General features: G+C 41.0%; 1 long non-coding RNA gene across 1 annotated transcript; it reads right to left on the bottom strand.

Moving 5' to 3' along the window:
• On the bottom strand, positions 1-21,823 carry LOC131923587 (uncharacterized). Its single transcript, XR_009382649.1, has 2 exons — positions 21,557-21,823; positions 1-238 (listed from the first exon to the last, which is right to left on the bottom strand). It is a non-coding gene; the product is annotated as an uncharacterized LOC131923587 (long non-coding RNA).
• Positions 21,824-24,827: the final 3,004 nt, after the last annotated feature.

Genomic DNA, 24,827 nt, shown 5'->3' with positions numbered 1-24,827 from the left:
TGAAGAAAATTGTGTTTTTTTGCCAGAGAAGACCACAGAGCTTATTGCCTCAAGTGGGGTAGGATCATACTGGACCCTGAATGTTAAATGTGAAAGCCATCTCTCCCCTTTCTCTTTTAAGACAGGGTCTCGGTCCATAAATCCAGGCTGGCCTCTCTCCGGTGGTCCCACAGCAGCCCCTGGAGTGTTGTAATTACAGATGTACACCATCTCACTCAGCTGCTCTTGCTATTAATGCCTGGAATAGAAATCACAAGGAACCGTTGGCTGAAAGCTCTCTCTAAAAACAGGAACACAAACTGTAGAAATGAAGGTGTTACTTGGGGAAAATCAAGCTTCCCAATATTTTTAAAATGTGATTTCAAACCTGTCCTTTGTCTGATCCTTTGGTATATTTATGTTATCACAATTGGTTTGGAAGAATTATAGAACCGAAAAACATAAGCAACTGAAGCAAAACTTAAAAGCCACCAATTCATTCATAACACCAGTTATGCCATAGGAAATGTCATAGGGGTCATGTCATAGTGGTCAAAGAAACACTAAGATCTCATAGCTGAGAAGGGCTGGAGCCCTTTCCTTTACACGAGCTTCCCCTACAACAACAACAACAACAACAACAAAAATACACTGCTTAAACTTCAATTCTTGTTTGTAAAAATCCTAATCTTATAATCTTTCAAACATTCAAACTAGGCCAGGATGTATTTTATTTCCTTCTAGAATATTTGTTGGTAAAATATTATTACATGTCAGGGAATCTAGGACCATGTAACTCAAAGTATGGTTCATCAATCATCTCTATCAAAGTGTTCCCGATCCCAGCTCAGAAATACCATATTAGATTTTCTGGGGTCAGGGCCAAAGAACCTGAGTATTAATGAGGAATCTGGGTGATGCTATATGCTACAGTTGGAGGTTTGCTGCTGTAAGGCAAAACAGGATTCATGTAGAACGTTTTCTTTTGTTTTTGAGTCTCAGGGAGATCATACAGAAAATGCAGCAAAAAACAGTTTAATTAACCACTAGCTCCTCATGTACGCAGACCAAAGAACAAGGTATCCTGTATTTTTACTGTTAATATGTGGTATTCATGAATCCAATTGAAATCCTATTGGGAAAACATACAAATGTGGATCATGTTTGACTCTCAAAGCTGCAAGCCAACAAGGACATATGTCTGAAGGGTGTGTGTGTGTGTGTGTGTGTGTGTGTGTGTGTGTGTGTGTGTGATGGCACAGAACATAGTGAAGAAACTGAGTTGCTAATCCATGATTCTGTCCCTTGCCTTAAGATTGAGACTCAGATGTTTTCACAGGCGAGAATTACTGAAGTTTCAAGACATACGTGTTGTTTCAGGAAGGTAATAAACAATTTAAATGATTTTGTAGATCTAATATAACTATCTAGATGTGAAAATTGGATAAGAACAGTACAAGAAAATAAAGTGACCAAGACAACTCCATGTACGAAATAGATACAAAACATCACGATAATTAATTAAATCCCCAAAATCCATTATAATCAAGAAACATTTATTCCAGAAATCAAAGGATAGTTTACCATCAGAAGCTGACCTCATTCTACCAGCACAATGGGGGGCACACCTTTAACTCCAGCACTCGGGAGGGAGGGCCAGGTGGATCTCAGTGAGTCTGAAGCCAGCTTGGTCTACACAGTGAGTTCTAGGACACCCAGGGATTTGTAGAAAGATCCCATCTTAAAAATAAATAAATAAATACAAATTTTAAAAAACTATAAAAGGTCACCTCATTGATGGACTGAGGAGAAAAAGCATTATCTGACTAGCATTGGAAAAACCAGCTGTGTAGAATTCAATAGAGTGATAAACAGCAGGTTACAGCATCAATTCAGGTCCGAGAAATAAATCTGTATTGTTCACATATTCATGTGTGTGTGTAAAATGTATGGATATAAAATGCATGAGTCAAATTTACAATATACTTTTTTAGTGAGCAAGAGCTAAACAAAAGCATCCTTAATTTAATAAAAGTCATGTGCCTAAAATTAATAAGTGTGTTAGCAAAAAAATTGGATTTTTTCTTAAATAGCATCAGATATAAAATAAAAATATTTATTATCATCTATACTGGTTAACCCATTGCTGGGTTTCTTGGCCAATTATATAAAACAAGAAAAAAGAAAGTTTTAGAAAAAAGTGAGATAAAATTCTGATGTTTTACTGATAGTATGATTGTCTCTATTGATAACTCAATCAACTTTGAATTCAACCTAACTGAATCAAATCATTAGACATTTCCAGAGTTCAATAATCTGATAGACAAAATTACCATGCAAAAGTAATATTGTTTTCTTTACCAGTAACAACAAAGTAGAAAATCCTACTAAAAATTAAATAGTGTTCACAATTCCATTCAAATTTTCAAAGTAAATTTTATCAGAATATAGCCATTAAGCAAATGAAAAAATGAAATTTAAAAACAAACATAAGAGATTAATTCACATAAATATAAAGAAGATGATTAAGCTGGGTACTGGTGGTGGTGGTGACTCATACTTTTTAGCCTAGCAGGGAAGCAGAGGCAGGCAGATCTTTGTGAGTTCGAGACCAGCCTGGTCTACAAAGTATGTTCAAGGACAGCCAAGGCTACACAGAGAAACCCTATCTCAAAACACCAAAAATAAATAAATAAAATAAAAAGATGATTAAATAATAGTTTATGACGATTAAATAATCAGAGAACTTTAAAAAAGTAAATAAGTAATGCTTTATAACAACCATAAAGATAGGAGTTGAATATGAGAAAATTGACATGAGAAGATCATTACTTGGGGAGCTAGGAGCTGGTGTAGGCACCCTGAACAGTAACTTGTAACAGTAACTATCCTACAGTCTAGTGATCCAAATCTAGCCTTAATCTTTTTAAAAGTAGGCTTAATTCACTCTATTTGTCTTTCATAAAATCCTGTCTGTAGCCATGGCTGGAGCCCGGGTCCTTTGTGTGTAGATTCTGATGTCAGTTTTTACAAGATTGTTGGTGAATTCTTGATAAGGCAACTTGGTGAATACCATCTCTTTGCAGAGGTCAGGGGTCAGGTAGTGGTAGGTCTTGGAGATAACATCAAAAGTAGCCTTGGAAAAGATGTTCACAGTGGCAATGCAGCCAGCCCCCTGGCAGAAGTGTGGCAGCCATCGGCAACAGTACTGGCCATTGGCAGCAGCTTCTTAGGCACAGGCACTGAGATAACGCCAGTGATTCTTGGCATGGCGATGAAGTACACCGGGACAGAGCCATGAAGCCTTCAAGGGGAGTGGTGGAGCCCGCCCATCTGGTCCCCTAGTTGCCTCTCCACACGGGAGCAATAAATGATCCATGATGGTGGCTCCTCAGGGAGTTGTGGTCTACTTGTTAGATCACTGAATAGCTAGACAAGTAGGACTATTATAGACCCGGGTAGAAAGAAAATGCTTTAAGCCTGGTTTACGGGGCAGTGTGACTCTGCTTCTACATTGGCATGAGCTTAGACATAGCATTCTTAAGGCATGACCCCTCCTCCCCATAGAAAAATCCATAATCCTAGGTTCCTTGATGGGAAGGAGAAAACAAAAGTGCCTCTGAGGAGTTGATCTTCATGTTTTGACCTGGCATCCCATCTTGGCATCATTCTGAGCTTTGTGTCCATGAGCCCAGTGGCCTCAAGACCACATCCAGACCATGACTTCCTTGGAAGCCACTGTTGAAGCTTCTGCAGAAACCTTAGTGTCTCCCAAGCTGGAGTCCCTGGTCTGCTCTCTCCTGCTACAAAAAGCATCAGCTTCCATTTAATGTTTTACTAGAGAAGACTAGGAGAATCTACTCTTAAAGACTCTTCACAAAGATACACAAAGCAACTGTGCAGGAATGTTCAGAGATGCAATCTGCTGTGAGACACTGGCGATCACTCAGGGGCCCTCAGTAGTACAGGACATAAATAAAATGTCAAAGCATGCTCTGGACACTTCAAAATGTAGAAACACACACACACACACACACACACACACACACACACACACACACACATACTTGTATCAATATGTATTGATACTCAAACACAGTCTTGAGTAAGAAATAACTTGGAATGGAATTAAACTTTATTTTATAAATAAGAACGCATTTACATAGAAGACAACATTGAAATTTTGCAAGAATAATTATATCCATAGGACATATATCAGATATATTTATAGACTGTCGGGGAAGGAAAGAAAATGCAGATGAGGAGGCAATAAAATAATAGAATAAAAGCTGATAAAGGGCCTTTGACCAACTATAATATTCTGAGAACAGAAGAGCAGAATAGTTCTGTGGCTCCCAAGCTTTAAAAAACATAACAAAACACAGTAAGAAACTTTTAGCCAAAATTTAAAACATTGGGATTAGCAGTTTTCATAAAATGCACTCTCGCTATTTAAATCCCTCATCCTGTGTGTCTGCATTTACAGAATTTCTCCCCTTTTGTGGATGTTTCTTAGCTCAGAAAGCTATATTTATGGGCGTTTGGAGGAATTGAAGGTTGAGAGGGTTTTGCTCTGCTATTGCTCAGAATGTAATATCCGACTAGGCTATCTGTGTGGCTATCAGCAACATTAGTCCTCCGGTGAATCAGAATTCTACAGGCTGTGGCTTAGCATTTAAATGTAATAGGATCGTATTGAATAGTGCTGAGGAGATGCCAAAGCTATTTATTTTTCAGGATACAGCTCAGACTGCTATCATATCAACCAAGCATTTCTTTTTTTATTCCCAATGGCTTAACACAGTGCCAGGCACACATTAAGGCTTTTTTTTTTTTTTAATACCTAGTTGAGAGAATGAACAAAAACCAACAGAAAACAAAGCAATTAGCTCCCTTACCCCAAACAAAATTTGTAAATGAGTAATATCTTGACAAAAGTTTCACTAATAAAAACATTCAATGATTATAAGTGGAAAATTTGAAAAGGTTGTCTAAGGCGGAAACTGTCTCTCAGATGAAGAGAATGGATTTGGTAAAAAGGTTTCTTGCTTAGCCCTTTACGGGGTCCATCTGTCCCCTTGTCTAATGGCTGGAGATGTGCCAGACAATGGCTTAGGTTTAAAGATTGGAATTGTCAGACTTACAGAGAGACCTAGCCCAAAGAGAAGATGGCTGGAGACCAAGGGAAGAATGGTAAAGAGACTGGACAAAAAGAATCTCTCTAAAGCTGTTAAGCAAGAGGGAAACATGAGCGAAGTTCGGGGCCGGCACAGGCAGTCTGCCTCTGCTGGGGGCTGCTGGAGCTGCTCCCCACACCAGAAGACCAGACGGAAGCCAGGCCAACACAACTGGAGGGTTTGGAGCAAATCTGTGAGTTACGGGTGTTTCTGATGTAATTCCTTTAATCCTCACAACCTTATGAGGTGCCCGAGGCAGCAACTCCAGTCTCTATTTCAGATGGGCTAGCTTAAGTCTCAGAGGGCATATATGTCTTGTGAAGTTCAGGTCAATGGTAGAAGTAAAAGATGAACCCACATTCTTTAACTCTAAAGCTTCAGCCGTTTCTGGAATATCAGGGTCTTTCCCTCAACCTGCACTGAGGTAAGGCCAGGCTAAGGGGAAAATGCACATTTTTAATCACCACCAGAGGAAGACAGGAATTCAAAAGGGCTGGCCTCAGGTTTCAGGAGCCTGGTAACGTTCAGAAGCAAATGATGTCATAGAAGTATTTATTTCTTGTATGGCATTGATACTGAGTCTATTCCATGTACCTAGAGCTAGCTATTGTTTATAATTAACTTGTGCATATCATCAACAACTATTTATAGTGCTGGTAATATAGAAGATTCTCTGGATTACCAGGTCAGGGGTAGGGCCAGGATTCAAAGAAAGACTGCTCTCCGAAGAAGTTAGAGAAGCAACTTAGAAGAACAAGTAGGTGATAGCGGGCAATACAAGAAATGAGGTAGAGAGAAAAGGGCCACGGGAACTCAGAGACGAGAGTGATAACTGCAGTGTGCGAATGAACACCCCACTGGAGACAGTGAGCTTTAAGAAAGAATGTGAGATGGAGGAAGGTTTAGATGGTTTGGAAAGTATGCTGAGAGTCCTGGATGTGGATCCAGAAAACGGTCAAGAGGTTTGGAAGGTCGAAACTGTCCTTACCAAGATTGTCCTGTTTTCTCTATTGACTTCTTTTTGTGGTGCAAAACCGTCTGTATTAATTGGAAAAACATTAGAATATTCTTCCTCCGCTTGATGACTTGATTACACATAGTGTCGGAAACAAACAAAAATAGAACCCCTTGTCTTCTCTTAAGTTAGGTAGCAAAGATATTTGTGGTGTGGGAAGATGGCCCAGTCAGTAAAGTGCTTGCCATGAAAGCATGAGGACCCAAGTTCAGTTCCCAGCACTTATGTTAAAAATTGAGCACAGCAGCATGTGGCTGTAAGCCAAATGCAGGGGTCTCAGAGACAGGAGGATCCCTGGTACTTTCTGGTCAGCCAATCTTGCTAAATTGTTATGCTCCAGGTTCGGTGGAAGACCCTGTCTCAAGAAATAAGGTACAGAAGGGTACAGAAGACACCCAACATTAACCTCTAGGCTCTGCATATACATGTGTGCACATGCACACATACACACACATACATTATATGTATATATATATGTGTGTGTATATATATATATATATATATATATATATATATATATGCTGTGGGATGTTCTCTATGGCAAATGTGTTGCTGATTGGTCAATAAATAAAACACTGATTGGCCATTGGCTAGGCAGGAAGTGTAGGCGGGACAAGGAGGAGAATAAAGCTGGGAAGTGGAAGGCTGAGTCAGAGAGACACTGACAGCCGCCATGATGACAAACAGCATGTGAAGATGCCGGTAAGCCACGAGCCATGTGGCAAGGTATAGATTAATGGAAATGGATTAATTTAAGCTGTAAGAACAGTTAGCAAGAAGCCTGCCATGGCCATACAGTTTGTAACCAATATAAGTCTCTGTGTTTACTTGGTCGGGTTTGAGCGGCTGTGGGACTGGCAGGTGAGAGAGATTTGTCCTGACTGTGGGCCAGGCAGGAAAACTCTAGCTACATATATATATATCAAAATGTGTTAAATGAACGTGAATTTTTGGATCTTCTCTTTATGTAAACTGTAGAAGTCTTCATAAAAACCATATTGCTTATGTTAATATATGGCGAAACTCTTCTAAAGGATGTTAAAATGGTTGCTTTTCCTCCCTTTAAAATATAATACAATAAATGTTAGCATGGTTAAGATGTCTTTAGGCTTCTTATCAACTTTAACCAAAAACACACTACTGCTGTGTGTGTTGCTTTCTTTGTTCAAAGTTTGGTGTAACGGGCCTTATTTACCTATAGAAAAACGTGCCGGTTCTGTGAAGCTGTGACTCTTGGTGCAGTCATGTGTCCTTTATTACACTCCAGTTACAGAACAGCTCGATCATCCCAAAATGTGTCATCCTCTCGTGTCCTTTGTATCCAGTCACTCTCCCCATCTCATCCCCCTAGGAAGCATTAAACCATTGTGTGTTCCTAGTCTCTTTCCCAGACTATCATGTAAAAGGAATAATATTGCATGTAACCTTTCAAGGCTGATTTCTTCCACTTAGCATAATGCATTCGGAATCCATTTATGTTGTTGTGGGGTTTGTGGGTTGCCCTTCTTACTGCTGTACAGTGTTTCTTCCTTTGATAGGTAGGGGTTTTCTTTGTTCTGCTTTTCTAGATGAGGTCTCACTATGTAGCCTAGGCTGACCTTGAGATTGTGATCTTCCTATCCAAGCCTCAGGACTGCTGGATGAAGTCAGGCACCACATCTGGCTGATTGATGGATTTGCCACATTTCTTTGTCCATCCACCAGTTCACAGACTATAGGGTTGTTTCCAACTTTGGGTAATGGTGACTCAACATTCACAAACAAATTTTTGGGTGAACATAACTTTTTTGGTGATGTGGGTGGGTATAATCAGGAATTTAAATAGCAGATAATTTAGATATTTGAGGACAGAAGGGGGGCATTTTAGTTAGAGCCATAATCTGGGCAATTTTTTTTTTCTTTTGCCCATTTGTCTGCAAAGGTCATAGATCCAAGGGGCTAGAAATCTACAAGAACAAGATCTTGTGTCCTCTTCAGACTTCTCTGTGTGGCTAGTCTCCAGCCCTCCTGGGGTACTCTACCTCAGTCCTTATCTCCAGCTCATGGTTACATTGGGGGCTGAGTTGTTTGTCAATCTAAGGCTAACTGGCTGTGAGTCCACTTGCTCTGGTATCTCGAACAATCAATAAGCTTGGATCTTTTCTTTATGTAAACCATAGAAATCAATCAATAAGCTTGACTTGTTTCTTATTTTTGTTTCTAAATAAAATTATCTTTTAAAAATATAAATAATTTACAGTTATTTATGGCAATTTGGGAAATTTATAGTTAAGAACATCCATCACCAAGTAAACTAAAGCCTTTTTCGTTTGATCTTTTGCTGGCCTTGTTTTTGTGTAATTGTGATCACATTCTCTATGCTATTTTGCATCTCAATTTTCACTAATATTCTATCATAACCATATTCTTCTTATAAAACTCCTCATAAAACTATTTATTACAATAGAAAATATAGCCATTATGTTACTCGATACTCTACCACACAGCTCTAACATAATTTACTTAGGCATTTCTTGATTATTGAGAAATTGTTTTGTTTCTGTTTTATCACCAATATAAGTAATACTGTGGGTGAACATCTTTCTTCATAAAACATTTTTATTGCATTTTTTTATTTTTTTCAAGTTCCCAGTAACAAAATCACATTGAAAACGTAAAAAAAAAAATTATAAAATTGCAAAGAGTAACATCTTGAATGACCCTAGGGGACAGTTTATTTAATTTTCTCTGTGTCCCCTCCCATTTGGATGCCCACCATCTGCTGATTTCTGTATGGGGGGAAAAAGGGATCGTATGAAATGTAGCTTGAAGTCTGGAGTCTGAGTATTGAATTCACTGTGATAAATATCAGCTGCAGATTTTACCTAGCACATTGCTTGTCTGGGGGATAAATCGAAGCAGCTGGGACCTGAGAATGAGCCAGGCTTCCTAGCACCATGAGGTGGCTTCATTTCACCCACACACTGAGCCTTCATAGTGTCACCCCCACATTATAAAAAAGGGAAGTTGTGGCACAGTGACGAATTGACTTGTCCAGGGCTACTTCTAGCTTCTGAAGAGGCAGATCTGAGATTTACACCCAGTATGAGTATACAACACTTCTGTCCCCATAGCATCCCCAGGACCGTTCCTCTCTTGGACCTTAGCTCTATGGAGCAGGAAAGATGAAAGATCTGTAGACTGAAGGCCTCACATACTGAGATAGGTCAGCACTGATTCCACTATGGGAGTTTTTCTCCATAAGGCAAATTAAGTGAGCAGAATGTCTGGGGGCTTCCAACTATACGAAGTGTTTTTAAAACACACTCACGTGTAGGAAAATGACAAATTCTAAAGTACAGACACAAAGATAAGGGACATCTGCAATCCTAAAGACAGAAGGCCTGAAGGGACTTTGTCATTTCCAAGTGGTATCTCAGACAAAAGAGTTTTTATGGGTCTGGGAAGTGTGCAATGAGCTGCCCATTTTTACCTTCCTTTTAGAGATTCATTAAGTAAACGAAGTAATTTAAAGCCCCAAGAAGTCCCGCGGTGAAGCAACCTGTTTAGATATATCTGATCCAGAATTTTCCGTACTTATTTAGATCCAGAACATTTTTCTCACATGAGCCCTATTTACATCTCACACGCCTGGGAAAATGTTGGACCACGCTTAATGCTAGCTTGGGCAGCAACTCTCAGGCCGCTCCTAAGAGCAGGAGCCAGACACCATTAGTCCATGGGTTTCCAGGGATTGAGTGTGGAGGCGCAAGGCTGTGGCGCCTCTGCGTTCTCTCTTTCATCATGTCTCACCAGCGGGATAAAACAGCGCAGTGAAACATGACCATTCCCACCAAACAGGCAAATTCTCACATTCTGACTCATTTCCTTTACACTTTTGAAAACTCTGGAGGCCAAAGGGAGGCGTGCTTACAAAGCAGAGGAGGGTTTCTTCTTCAGTTTTTGGACCATGCCTGGCTCAAGCGTGTCACGTTACAGGGAACACCTGCTGTCGGTTCTGCAGCCCAGGCTTCCTCGGCCAACTGGCCCAGCTGGTCCTCGCTTCCAGCACATGAGCTGTTTCAGGAAAGGGGAATGAAAACTTTGATTCACCTCCGCCCGCGCCACCCCCCCCCCCCCAACTGTCTTCTCTCCTCCTCCAACCTCTTCTGGTTATTATGAGGATAGAGGCGGTGATTGAATTAAGAAAGCTGCTGAAAGCAGGAACGGAACACACAAGAAAAGGAACCAGAACTTCACACAGCAGCTTCTCCTTTGCACACCACTCTGGAACAAAGAGTCTAGGAGCCGTGCTTAAGTGGTACCTGGTGATTATAGCATTAGCAGGGCATCGCTCTTCAGTGCCTGTCACTCAGGGCCACTGCAAAATCGTCTGAACCAAGGGAGCTGCAGAGAGGCTGGGGACCATCCACAGCCCTGTAATTATGAGACTAATTCCAAAAAGGTCAGAACTCCTTAATCAAACGCTAATCAAAGCGTTTTGTAAATGATGCTGTTTCTATTCAGAGTGGGAGGAAGGGCAGTCACGAGGCCAAGGGTCCCAGAGTGCATTTTGAAAGTATGGGCAGAGCAAATAGCTTTGCTCAGAAAATTTAGTCGTTGGAGTGTTTATTTTTTATTTTTGAAGTGCAAGTCGACATCACTTTCTACGATGTCTTTTTATGTTGTGGAACCAGGTTAAGGGAAGGCAGCCAAAGCTGAAGATATTTAACTCCTTTGTTTTTTTTCTAGAAGTGTGCCTGAATAACAATAATTAAATTTGTAGAGTCTGTGTCTGCTGATGAAACGCTGTGGTCTGCATGATTTTTTTCTGTTCTTGCATTAAGTTTGGAAGGACAGGCTCAGTCCATTGCTGAGGTAAACAAGCTGAGACCAGGGGTTCAGTGGCTTTCATTTGACTCTTGGTAGCAGAGAGAAGACTCAATTTTGATAAAAAATGCAATGCTCTTTGAACACATAATAGCTCCTATTACCGTAAATCTAGGTCTCCAGAGCCACCCTGACCTCTCTGCCAATAATCAGGACTTTGCTATCCTGCTTCCTGACAACTCACTCTGATTTTAAATTGTCATTATAAACCCTTTAGTTATAAATAAGTGAATCAAGCAGATAGCAACAAGAAAAATCCCCTGTATCTTTTCAAATTTCGGTGACTTTAGACACTCATTTAAACACATGTGTATACACACAGAGTTATATATATATATATATATATATATATATATATATATATATATATACACACACACACACAAATGCACACACACTCACACACATGCACAAAATTCTTTCCATCTAGTCTTATTGATCAATTAAGTCTCATTATATTTTTTGTATGGATTTGTAACAACTTTGGTGTGTGTGTGTGTGTGTGTGTGTGTGTGTGTGTGTGTGTGTGTATCTTTAAAGCCTTGCCCATCAGCTGAAATCAAGACAATTGTAAATTTCTAGAAGATCTCATTGCACAACTGGGCAAGGTCACCCTTCTGGGTGAAGTGGATTTCTCTGTGGTTCTGTATTGTGTGCACCAGGCTGCAATCTCCAGGTAGAGCGCATTGACTACAGCCTCCTCTTCCAAACCTCATTTTCTCCCCTACCTGGGGTGTGAGCTCCCCAAAGTGTGATTAATCCATCTATTGATTGCCTCCTGCCATAGTGAGGGTGAGATATGGCTAGCAATCGGTGCCAGGCTGCCTATGTGACTGGACTGCTAAGCCATGGGATGAGGAAAGACAAGTGCTAGCCTGTGCCTTCCAACCCTGCACACACAGAGGGGGCACAATAGCCTCGTTTCCCGCATGCTTTGCAAAATGATCCTGCTCATCAAAATGCAGCTGATTCTTTTTCAAATGAATTATAATGTATACTCCCTGCTATCTCAATTGGCTTCACAAAGGTCTAATAAAAGTTTATGGATAAAGGGAAAGAAGATGAAAAAAAAAAAAAGAATAACAAGACAGAAATCTCCTGGAAATAGAACCAAACAAGAATGTGCTGCTTTGATTAAAGCAGTCTGGGTAGATGTAATGGATGACCGAAAGCTTGCCAGCAAAAAGGATTAGAATACTAAGAAGGCATTTACCTAATATTCAGAGGCGCTGTGGATGGGAAAGGTAAGGTGAAGATAAGCCTAGGGAGTAGGCAAAGACTCCAGAGAGAAAAGCACTTCCACCTGTAAATAAACAGGGTTAATTGAGAAGTCTGGAGGCTCAACTCAATGCCAGGCAAGTTTTGACCAGTAGACAGAGAATTTAGCTGTCAATATTGGTACGGCTTTCATTTCCTTTTCTACTCCAGCCCAGGAGAAACTCAAGCATATATGCCTAGCATAGCAGACGCCATGTTTTCTTTCATTCTACCCCTTTTGTCTGGAAGAAACTTACATCCGGTCACACCATTCCTCTTGTGTCAGGAGCTCCCACCATGAGGGAGCAGAAGGTACCTGAGATCACAGAGCAACTTCTGTGTCTTGTAAAAATCTCAGTGCATCCAGATAGGGGGAAGAAAATGAAAAGTTGGCCAATAGTCTAATGCCCAGTGACTTTTCTACAGGGAGAGGGAAAGCGCCATTTTTTTTGTTTTGTTTTGCTTTTTTTTTTTTTTTTTTTTCGAGACAGGGTTTCTCTGTGTAGCTTTGTGCCTTTCCTGGATCTCTCTCTGTAGACCAGGCTGGCCTCGAACTCACAAAGATCCACCTGCCTCTGCCTCCCAAGTGCTGGGATTAAAGGCGTGTGCCACCACCGCCCAGCGAAAGCACCATTTTTTAAAGGCTGTTCAGACTCTCTACCTAGTAGCTCTCACGTATTTGACCCATGGGAAAGGGTGATGGGAAGCAGGAAGACCAACCAGGAGAGAACGGTCCTAATCCACGTGTTTGCAATGGGGATGAAACAGGATATAAAGGGAGGACATGAAGTGACGCATAGGTACAAGCCATGACCCTTGATAAATTATCTAGAGAAGAAACCTCTTGTTATGAACGGGTTTCACCAAGAGCCTAGCATCGCATACACTCAACACAACAACAGCAAAAATGTTAAAGGAGCATTGGCTCTTCCCAGCAGGTGATGGGAAGTTCAGCAACTCTAAGACCAGAAAGTGGAGAGCAATCCCAGAATACAGAGGAGAAGCTGTGTAGAATCCAAGAGGAAAATGGAGCCCCGAGCCGCATGGGAAGAAGCTACTACACCAGCCTGACTCAAATGAAGCTACGCGGGGAGCATTGAACCACCAGCCAACGAAGGCAAAGTCGCCTGTGTGTGGTAACGAGCAAGCTATCTTCCACAAAGCGTGTTTTGCTATTTTGTTTTGGCATCAAAATCAAATTGGGATAAAGAAGAATGTGGTTTGGAAATAGGCTAAAAATTAATAAATGAAGTGCCCTGGAGAAACGCCAGTGTTTCCACATACGGAGTATAATCTGCGATAGAAATATTATTTCGTATTGTCTTTATTAATAAATATAAAAAGGTTTGCTTATTGATGCAAATTGCAGATGCTTTTAAATTGGGCTGCATTGTCAACACTCCATTGATCACAATGTCCCCAAAGAGGTTAGAAATGAGGGGCAGGAAATGATAAAACAAGGCTAAATTTGGCTACATGAGAAGTACATCTGGGAAAAAATAATTCAAAAAGCAGATATTCATTGGGCCAAAAAAAAAAAAAATCTGGACTACACTGATGCCAAAGGAGACCCAGGTGCGAAGCCGGATGGTAAATTAGGTGCAAGTTTAAAATACAAGAGGGTAGCCCAAAGCCACTCAGTCCTGGCCTGCCTCATCTGATAAAGAAACCCCATCCAATCCTAGGAAAAGACCAGGTCCGCCTCAGCTTTTGCCTAGTTGCAGGCTATTCACAAAGGAGATTCAATCTGTTTATTGTCTGGGGCTGAAACAAACAAACAAAAAATCATTTACCAGAGTTGTGAGCCGTGACTATTAACTCAAGTTCATGACCATTACTTTTCACAGAAAGAACGGAGCCACGGTGATTTGCATATAGGAACTTCATTCATTCATATCTTAAGATGTGCCCCTGCTGGGCCTTCATTACTCTTTCATTCAACACCCTTCCAGGTAAGTGACTAGCTGGTCACGTGGCCAGTTTCTGTTTTCCATGTTAAGCAGCTGGGGCAGGGTTGCCAAAGAGAGTCACGAAGTCCAGTCACTGGGCTCTTTGCTGCTTTGTTCAATACGAGGGCATCTTCCTTCTAAATGATTTAGGGTTTTGAGAGACATTGAAGGAAACTGGACAATTGTCAGTAATGCCACCACAGGATCAAGGGGACATTAACAGGTAACTCATGAGTCAGGTGAAGTATGCAGCTTAAGGAACCAATGTTGAAAAAATCACTGATTACATAATATCCTCCAATAATGTTAATGGTAAAATTTAGAACCTTGTTGGGTACCCCCTTACGTTTCCTTCCTAATACTCTTATGAAGTAGTGACAATCATAAATATTTCAATGCTAAGATCTCTTAAGGTTTCTATCCAATCTATCTAAAAAACTTGCCAAAAAGGGAGACAGGAAATGGAAGCAAATACTATCACTACCCAGAAATTATTTTATCACTCCTTCAGTTTGCTTTTATGACTTATCAATCACACTCAGAGGATGTAAATGCTTCTAGAACATGATTTTAGCCAACTGTCATGGCTCAGCTTTAAACAAACCTGCTGGCCGTGTGAGTGTGTGCTTGGGCAGAGCTGAGGGCCATTACTGATTCGAATGCTCAGAAGCTCTTCCCAAACTATGATTGTCTTTTGACCTTGACTAGAGTCTGTGTTCCGGTGGGGTCTTTGTTTGCTGGCAGACTCATTTCAATCGTATTGTCCGAGTGACAACTCATTATTGCAAATCAAGTAAGGGATAGTTTGTGATTTGAGTTTTAGTGAAGGCTAGTAAATTTTATAGTGTATATAATTTGGAACATGTCTGCGTTTCAGCCCATATGTGGAAATCTGCCCGGGTGCTTATTATTATGCTTATCTGCAAATGACCAGATGGCCTTCCCCAAATGTAGAGAACCATTTAGTGCCATTTTAAACCATTAAGGCTATTAACTCTGACTTGAGATAATCCTGTGCCCAAAGGGAACTAGTTTTGCTGTCCCTCAAAGTCATCAAATGTAATTAAATGCCATATTGAGGAGTAGGCATTAATGGATTAAGGAGCCAGCTTGTCAACCAGTTATGAGTCAACTAAGCAGAGGGAGAATATTGGAATAGAAGAAAAAGAGGCATTAGGTATGGTACTGGCTAAGCAGCTATAACAAAAGATACCAAGAATATGATAAAAAAAAAACAGTTCATTTTCCAACCAGTTAAAAATGACACCAAAGTAAACAAACAAGAGCAATCAAAAACAGTGGCGGATAAGGTGCCCAGTACAGACAGCTCTGCTCCTTAAGATTAGCTAGGGACCACTATTTCTTCTATCATGTTGTTCTGACATCTGTTGTGGTATCCTTATGCACCTGGTTGAACCTGCCTTCACTGCCTATCTACATTCTAGTTAGCCAAAAGGAAAACTGAGAAAGTGAAACACAGCAAATGTGTTTTAAGGAACTGAGGGTAAATTTGTGCACCTCACTTCTGTTTTCAATTTTCTGCAAAACTTAATCATTTGATTATTAATTGCAAGGGAAGCTGGCAAATGCTGACTCCAAGTGTGCCCTTCTGTGCAGCAACAGTTTAGCAGTCCTACCTCTAAAAACAAGAACGAAGGAATGGATAAGTCTCCCCCACTGTTTTCTGTGTCCACAGATATAAGAGCCAGAGATGATGACTGGACAGCTACCATTATAAGGAGCAGAGAGTGCTGAAGAAAACCACAGAGAGAAGGCAATGACTAATTCCCCATGAGTGGAACCTTAGCGTTTACTCCCTCCTGGAAACGGGAAGCTTCCTTATACACATGGAATCATTTGATCTCCTTGTTAATGCTAAGTCTAGAATGAGTATAAGTCCTTCAAGAAGATTCCTAGACAGAATTAAATATGAAAGAAGTGGTGAGGGGAAATGTCTGTGAGAGCAAAGGGACAGAAAGAGAAGAGAGTGAGCGAGACTGAGAGGAGAGATCTGAGGAAGGAGGGTTGATGGCAGGCCCGTCAGGAAGTTAGCTCCGATGCCAGGTTTGCGGATCACAGAAGACACCCATCTTCGATGTCTCGCGTTAGACCCTAGTCATCCACACCTTCCAGGTCTCGGTCATCAGCTGAGTGACAACATGTGGAGCCCATGTGACATGTGGCCTCAGTGTGAGGAAGGTGATCAATTCAGAGTGCGGTTAATTACCTTCTCTGCAGTTGGAAATGTGACAGACACATTTCCATGTCTGTCACAGAACTGCCTCTTCTCCCTCTGTCCCTCTGTCCTTCCCGCTCTCCCTCTTTCTACTCCCCCATCTCCATCCCTCCCCACCTTCCTCCCTTCTTCCCTTCCTCATAAGAAAGTGAAGGTGTATGCCCACATACGGTAGCTGGGAAATGGCTGAGATGACATTGAGTGTGTAACCTATCTTTAAAGTAACCAATACCCGCTAGTCCCCCATCCCACCAGCACAGCGTCTCTAAAGGTTCACATGGAAATGACAAGATGAGCGTTAGTACATATGATGCTCCTGCTGAAGAGCCTTAAACTCTGGGCTGCCTACTAGTTCAAGAGTCAGGACTCTGAAAGTGACTGTAATAAGGCCTGAAAGAGGATCTAGTCTTTCATACAGGACACTTGTGGCTCCTTCCTGGAGTAGGTTTTTGTTTGTTTGTTTGTTTGTTTGTTTTTCAAGACAGCGTTTCTCTGTGTAGCTTTGCGCCTTTCCTGGATCTTGCTCTGTAGACCAGGCTGGCCTTGAACTCACAAAGATCCGCCTGCCTCTGCCTCCCAAATGCTGGGATTAAAGGCGTGCGCCACCACCACCAGGCCTAGAGTAGTTTTGAGAGACAAAACCATAGCCATAAGGCCAGGCCCAAGCCTTGGATCACACTTTTACCCTTTCTAGGTTTTCTTCCACCAAAAACCTCTCCCAAAATGAATTTCCTGCCCTTTAGACGCTGAAGTCAGCGAAAGATTCTGTCAGAAGTAAAGGTGGGTTCTTTTATTCAGAGACAATTTGGGCATAACTCATGGCTCCTGTGCTGTGTGTGAGCTGGATAAAGCATTCTTAGGGGTCAGACGCAGAACCTAGAGTACTGGTTTGGAGGAAAGAGTTGCAGACTGGATTCAGCTTCTCATTGATCTTACCACAGAGCACAATCATACACTGATAGCCTTGTGACCTGCCAATTCCAGAAGTCTTTAGAAGCCCCTGGACTCACTATGGGAACTGAGGGACACACATGTTTCCCCACAGCACTCAGGACCCAAACCTCCGATGTGTCTAGGCAACTGCTTTCCTTTCCCCCGTGCTATGCTCTGTGCGGCCTTCTTCCTGACCTGCACGGCTTCCCCAGACCTGATATGAAGCTTTTCAATCCTGATTGAATCTTTACTTGTTCAGCTAAGGGCTAATCCACTGGTCCTCAACCTTCCTAATGCTGTGACTGTCTAATGTAGTCCCTCATGTGGTGGTGGCCCCAAACCATAAATCCATTCTGTTGCTGCTTTGTAATCGTAATTTTGCTACTGTGATGAATCGTAATGTAAATATCTGATATGCAGGATATCTGATATGCTACCCCCAAAGGGGTTGTGACACATAGGTTGAGAACAGCTAGAATCCTTGATATTTACTCATATACCCATGAGAATGTTTGAAATATCTTTACTTAGTAGAACTGAACTGAACAGTGGCCAGGCAGTGGAGTTGTGATGAACACAATTTAGACTTTTTTTTTTTTTTTTTTTGAGACAGGGTTTCTCTGTGTAGTTTGGTGCCTGTCCTGGATCTTGCTCTATAGACCAGGCTGGCCTTGAACTCACAGAGATCTGCCTGGCTCTGCCTCCCTAGTGCTGGGTTTTTTGTTGTAGCTCAATCTCATGAAGAATCTTCCTTCACTGAAGTTTGTTTGTGGGAAGAAGGGACATGTCACATGCCTGAGCAAGTCATGATAGGTTCCTATGATGAAGAAATGTAAGCTGGACACATGAGAAGGAAGGTCACCCAGGGAGAGGGAACAGCATGTGTAAAGGCCCAGTGGCCCACAAAGCTGTGTGCATTCAGAGAACAGGAATGGCTGATGCTCAAAGAGAGAAAGGAGAGAAGGTTGAAGAAGCAGAGAGAAGGACAAGGGCTTGAAGGGAAAACAGAAGGAACTTTATCGCGAAGCTGCTTTGCAGATATTGAAAAGCTTTAAGCTCTGGAAGGTTACAACAGGTCTGTGTCTTTAGGAAAAAAATGGCTTTCTGTTTCTGTCTTTTGAGGTTTGATTTTTAGTTACTTGGGTCTTCTAGTCCTACTAAAATTGTCAGAGGGATGAATGGATCATCATGCTGCATTAAGTATTAGGGAACTCCAGAAGTAGGAGCCAAACTGAGTTTAAAGGAAGATTCTCTGCCCTGTAATATCTCAACTTTTTTCTTTTTGAACAAGTTTCTCTATGTTCTGGAACTTGCTATATAGCAAAGTTGGTCTTGAACTCAGAAATCCTCCTGCCTCTGCTTCCCAGGTGCTGAGATTAAAGGCATGTGATACCATGCCCAATGATATCTCCACTTTGATAGCTGCTTTTCCAGAGTCTATGGTCTCACTAAGCCTAGAAAACATCAAATCCACTGCTGAATGCTACAAACTAGTTCATTCATTCAGTTTTATGAGCACCTTGCCCAGAATGCATGTCACTATACCAAGAACACTTTACCTTGCATAAATGTTCATTGTCTTCAAAGTAACTCATACATGGTAGCTTATATAAATATTATGATGTCATTAGGAATTAATACTATGCATTTTCTCTCGGTAGGTACAGACTTAGAAAAATGAGTTAGATGACATACTCTGGGTCACAAACTTGTAAAAGGATAAGCAGAGACTCAAAAGCAAGCTAGCTCCGTTCTATCACTTTTGAATCTGCCTATGAAATGAATTGTTAATACTTGTGCATATTCTGCTTTATGCTGCTCTGGGCTTAAGGTTTTCTATACATACTTTGGGATCTAGTTTTCCCTCCACTGCCCCCCCACCCCCCGGGATAGGCTTTCACTATGTAGCCTCGTGTGGCCTAGAACTCACAATATAGAGGAATATACATATATAGTTTAAATGGAATTTTCTCATCTGGGCTGATAATGCTCCCTCAAGAATCAAAGACCATCTAACAAAAATATCAACACCAGGTATGGGAAGCCCTCTTCTGAGCTATTGGCCAGGGTTATCCATGAGACTCCAAAAACATCACAGGATATAGCTGTCGTCTTTGGTTACCTACTAGAGTTGGATACAAGTCCTTATTGCTGAAGACACATTGTACTTCAGACACAGGACCCAAGGGTCCCTGATGTGGAACTGACCTAAAAGCCTCCTCTCTGAGTACGAGCTTTCCTGGCACCAGAAGGGGCCATGCGAGCTTCCAAAGGAAGGAAGCAGTCAACAGTCTTTCCCAGCTCTGACACCTATGGACCATAACAACAGTCAGCATGACACAAAAACCCAAGAGTGCAGTAGTGGCACTCTTAGCTTGATGGTAGAGGAATATACATATATAGTTTAAATGGAATTCAACAGATCTCTAATTGGACTTAAGACTGGACCAACAAGAAGGAAATCACGCCTGGCATTGGAAACTGACCCACCCACCCGGAGGTACTGAAGTTATGGAACTAGGAGGAGAACTTACAACTGTCATTTTAACTAAACCAGCATAAACCTAACCCTAACCACATTCTAAATATTTGTCCTTCTACCTACAGATAAGCATAGTCCTCATCCAGCATCAGGGAAACTTCTCTTTACAACAGACAAAGACCGTTACAGAAAAACCACGAACAATCAGAACGCAGAGCTGTAGAGCCCTGTCCTAACTGATACCTCTACAAGAACACTTCTGAACCTCAGACTCAGGGAACATTGTAGACGAGGGGGTGGAAAGACTGTAAGAGAAAGAGGATCAGAAAGTCTGCTATCAGATTGTTCCTCCTAGGACTATCAGAAGCTACCCCTATAACGTCTCAGCAACATGCCTGCCTAAACATGAGCTGAAAATTGGCAGCAGTAGACATCTAAAGTAGACAGACAGGGGGAAGGAAGCCTGAGAGGCCTCACTCCTACACGTAGAACTTCTCCAAGGAAGAGCTCACCCATTGGTTATCCATTGCCAAATGGTCAGCCCTGAAAACGTGCGTATGAGTAACATGATACAGACTAAACATGGTATATTTTATATTTAGAAATACATGTGTGTACATACATACATACATATATGCATGTAAAAACAATTCGTGAAAAAAGAAGTCATGAGCTTGACCCTCTCATATATCACTCTTTGCACTTTTTCAAGCTCATGATGTAAATATAATCTCAAAAAAATAAGAGAAATAATTAAAAATAAAACAATAAAACTAAACTAAGAAATTAAAAAATACTTCAGACAACAATGTATATTGAGGGATTAGGAAAACAAGGCAAAAGCTAAAGTTCTACCCAGCCAGCCACAGATTCTCACATAATAACTGAACTCAGTCTGCAAACTGAGTTCCGAGCTTCCAGACAGGCAGAATGGAAGAGGGGAAGATGTGTCGTGGTGTCTATGAAGAACAGACATGCTGTATTTCAGAGGAGGCAAGCTCTTCCTCGGCACTTAGATTTGAATACATTTGCTCCTGTAAGCCCAATACTCTGAGGCTCTTTATTGATGTAGTGTGGAAATTCTTTGTCATTCCTCCCAAGAAGACAGAAGTGGAGTGCATGCCCCTAATAAAGATGGAGAGCAAAAAAATTATCCTTTTTTGATCTCTCGTCAGTTTGTACCTATTTTCAGAAATAGATGTCTTGTTATATGTTTATTTTCAAAGATAAATCTCCTTAGAGACTGTTTTGACAAAAGAAACCTGAAGTCCCTCCACTCCTTGGGGAAAAAAAATCTATGGAAACTTCTCTTATTTTTCAATGCTAGCTTTGACTGGGTCCCTCCTTAGGTGAGTTCGTAAGGCAAAACTCTTTGCTCTCGAATTACCCACTGTATCCCAGAAGTTTAAGGTTACCCATTTTATTAAGAAAATCTCATAAGGTCTGGGGACAACTTTTTATCCTCTAACAGGTGGTTACTGCCACAATAAGGAACACATTGAATTTCACTCTGTTACCTACATCCAGCTGGACAAAGTCAATTCACTGTCAATAAAAGGATGGATGGACCCTAGCAGCCAGTGATAACTACAGTAAAAACAGGCCCCCACTTCCTGTTCTTGCTGTTTCCTCTCAGAATTCAGACTACCCATGCCTTACCTCCCTGACTCCCTCGGCTGAGAGGGCCCAGTCTCCCTCAAAGCTCTCCATCTTTCCAGCTTCCTCATTTGCTGACAATGTTCTCAGTGGGAAGGTCTTCTCTGAGTCCTTCTGGATGACTGTGACAATGGCACTTGATGATTTAATTATGCAGCCACCAGGCTGCCTAGGTGGCAGCTGGCTAGGACCAGGATGCAATCTGGGATTCTGGAACAGAGCCAAGTTAACTGGGGTTGAACCATGACCTTGGCTTCCTGGGTGGGATGAACTCTCAGTTGCTGGCACTAACTGGCCACATTTGTGACAAGGCTATTATGTGCCCTAATAATAGTGGGAGTTTGTATTTATAGAGGACCGGCTGCACCAGGCTCTTGTTGGACATCTTTATAGGAAGTTTTTCCTAGGAGCCAACTTACAATTTAGTCTCAGCTCCCCATGAAGAACGCATGTCCACTCTTACGTGGAGGGAGATGGCAGATAAATCAATGAATATAGAAAAGCTGTGTTACTCTTTCCTCTAGCTAGCCTGAATCTCCTGATTTTTACCTCAAGAATCTAATTTACAAGTTATTGAGCTTGGTAGTAGTGGTGCCGCTCTTTCTTGGTAATATTTCTTTTCAGCAGTGGTGTTTGAACCCAGGGCTATTCTAGGTAGGAGACCTGTCATTGAAATACACTCCTAGTGTCTTTTATAATGTCAGAGAATACCACTCGTGTGTGTGTGTGTGTGTGTGTGTGTGTGTGTGTGTGTGTGTGTGTACATACCCACACACGTAAGTGCTTTTGCATGTAGAAGCCAAAGAACAGTCTCAACATTTTTCCTTGGGAACTGCCTTTCTTATTTTTCTAGGCAGAGTCTCTTACTCGCCTGAAGATGACCAGGTAAGCTTGGCTCTCTGGCCAGAAAGCACCAGAGATCTTCCCCAGGGCTGGCATTAGAAGAGAGCACCACCACACCTGGCTTCGTAGGTGGACTCCTGGGATCAAACCTCGTGCTTTCAAGGCTAGCACCTTGCAGACTGAGCCATCTCCACGGCCCCTGAGAATCCCACCTTGGTGGTGAATAATGCCTTGCCCAGGAAGGAGAAAGTTCTGGGTTTTTGCTTTCTATTGCCATAATAAAGACCATGACATCAAAAGCAAACCGAGGAGGAAGGGGAATATTTCACCTTATAACTTTCAATCACAGTCCATCGTCAAGAGAAGTCAAGGCTCCTCTGTTGTCTCTGTGTCTTTTGTCCTGTGAAGATCCTAATCCTTAGATTTAATTATACCTACAACCACATAATTCCAAATAAGGTCACATTCTTCTAGGTAGACATATCTTGGGGCATCTCAATCATTCATATATATATATATGATATGATATATATATGTCATGATATATTGGACTTTGAAGGCAACCACTTTTCCTTTGCTTCTCATTCCATACTTGACTATGTAACAAGCCTTAGTTTCTCCATAAGGGGGCAATTCTTAACAATATCTTGGGTTGGTGGCACTGCTTCATAAGATTGTTTTAAACATATAACATGATTAGATTAACATACTCCTTGACTCACTGAAAGTTCTCAATAAAAAGTAGTTACAATATATATAAAAAGAATTCTGGAAGAATCAGCCAATGTAAGAATAGTTGTCATTCACTAGAGGGGCAATTATTATAAGTTGCTTTAAAATTCTTTTAAAGTTATTTGCACATTTTATAAAAATCTGTGACCACATATATATATATATACATATATATGTATATATATATATGTATATACACACACACACACATTGTATAATATATATATATATTGCCTTTTTAAATTTGGAAAAGAAACAATAAAACCATTCTTGTCTGGGAAGGAAAAAATCCTGTGTAGATTTTGCATGCCCTTTTAGCTATGCATACATATGAAAACCCACACATTAGAGATTAAATTAGCTATGCAATTAATTAAAAAAACTCTACTAACCCTGGGAGCTCCTTTTCAACTCTTTTACCTTCAGATTTTCCGTGTGAAAAAAAATTTTGCTGGTCTCACTGCTACATTCAGTGCCAAAGTCATGATATGCTGAGGAACATTTACATCACAGTGCTTGCTGAAGGTCCACAGTATAGGAGGCGATGCATGGAAATGTCTCCAAAGATGGTCTCTGACTGTGGGAAGATTGCTGTTTGTGGGGGAGTCCATGAAAAACAAGGAACCTCTGTCAGAAGCGAGGCTTGGAGGAGGAAAGAAAGAGGGGAGAGCAACACACAAGCCAAGAGGTCAGGTCGGACATGAACTTTTCCAGTCTATTACTGTCATCTCTGAATGCATACTTTTAGGGTTAGTCATCCCTCTGAGAAAGGAAACACCTCGTCTGAAAAGAGTTGTCTAACCATTTTTATGTGAAGAGTAATATGTGGTAAATGAAGAAAAGACTTAAAATATCAGTAAACAAAACTGAAAATTCAAAACAAAAATCTCACCACTCAGTGTTAATTGTATATTGATATATATATATATGTATATATATATATATATATATACATATATACACACATGCACACAGATGGTTGCATGTGAGTGTGCTTAAACCTACACAAACACGCATGCCTGTGCCAGAGCACATAGCACCGGTGTGCAAAATTGAATAATGTGTCTAACCTTGGGGACCAGACTGAAAAAGAGATGACCTCTCTGGGCAGATACATGCTTTGGCAAATAGAAAGTCCTTTTATGCAAACAAGGAAAAGGGCACCAGTTCCTTTGACATGGAACATTCTTTTGCCAGGACCCTGATACCCCTGTCAGAGGACAATGGGACAAGTGCATGCAATGGCCCCATAATGAAGATGCATTGCCCTTGTGATTCCAGTGTTTTACTGTTTCATATTTGATACATTTGAAACAATGTGTACACTCTATTTAGCCAATCCCGGAGATTAGAGCAGAAATATTGCCAACGCAGTGCATCTCTATTGTCTCAGAACTGGCTTTTCTCTCAGAAGGGGAACCACTGTTTTAAACTCCGTTTATTATCATTCTGACATAGATAGGAAGCCTTTTGTCACTTGTTTTAAAATGCACATTACTTTGTTGCCTAGTTTTTAGCGAAGCAAACATCTTTTATACCATAAAATTTTATTCTATAATGTTGTATAAACTACAAAGTATTCCACTCTTTATTTGAACTATAATTTAACGAAGTCCGTTATTATGTTAAATTAGTTAAATACTAATTATGTTAAATTAACGTAATCTAACAAATTAAAGGGGCAGACTCTTATTTCCAA

Source organism: Peromyscus eremicus, chromosome 13 (assembly GCF_949786415.1).
Source record: "Peromyscus eremicus chromosome 13, PerEre_H2_v1, whole genome shotgun sequence".
Lineage (NCBI taxonomy): Eukaryota > Metazoa > Chordata > Mammalia > Rodentia > Cricetidae > Peromyscus > Peromyscus eremicus.
The sequence above is the reverse complement of the archived record's forward strand: the minus strand, read 5'-3'. Positions and strand labels throughout refer to the sequence as shown.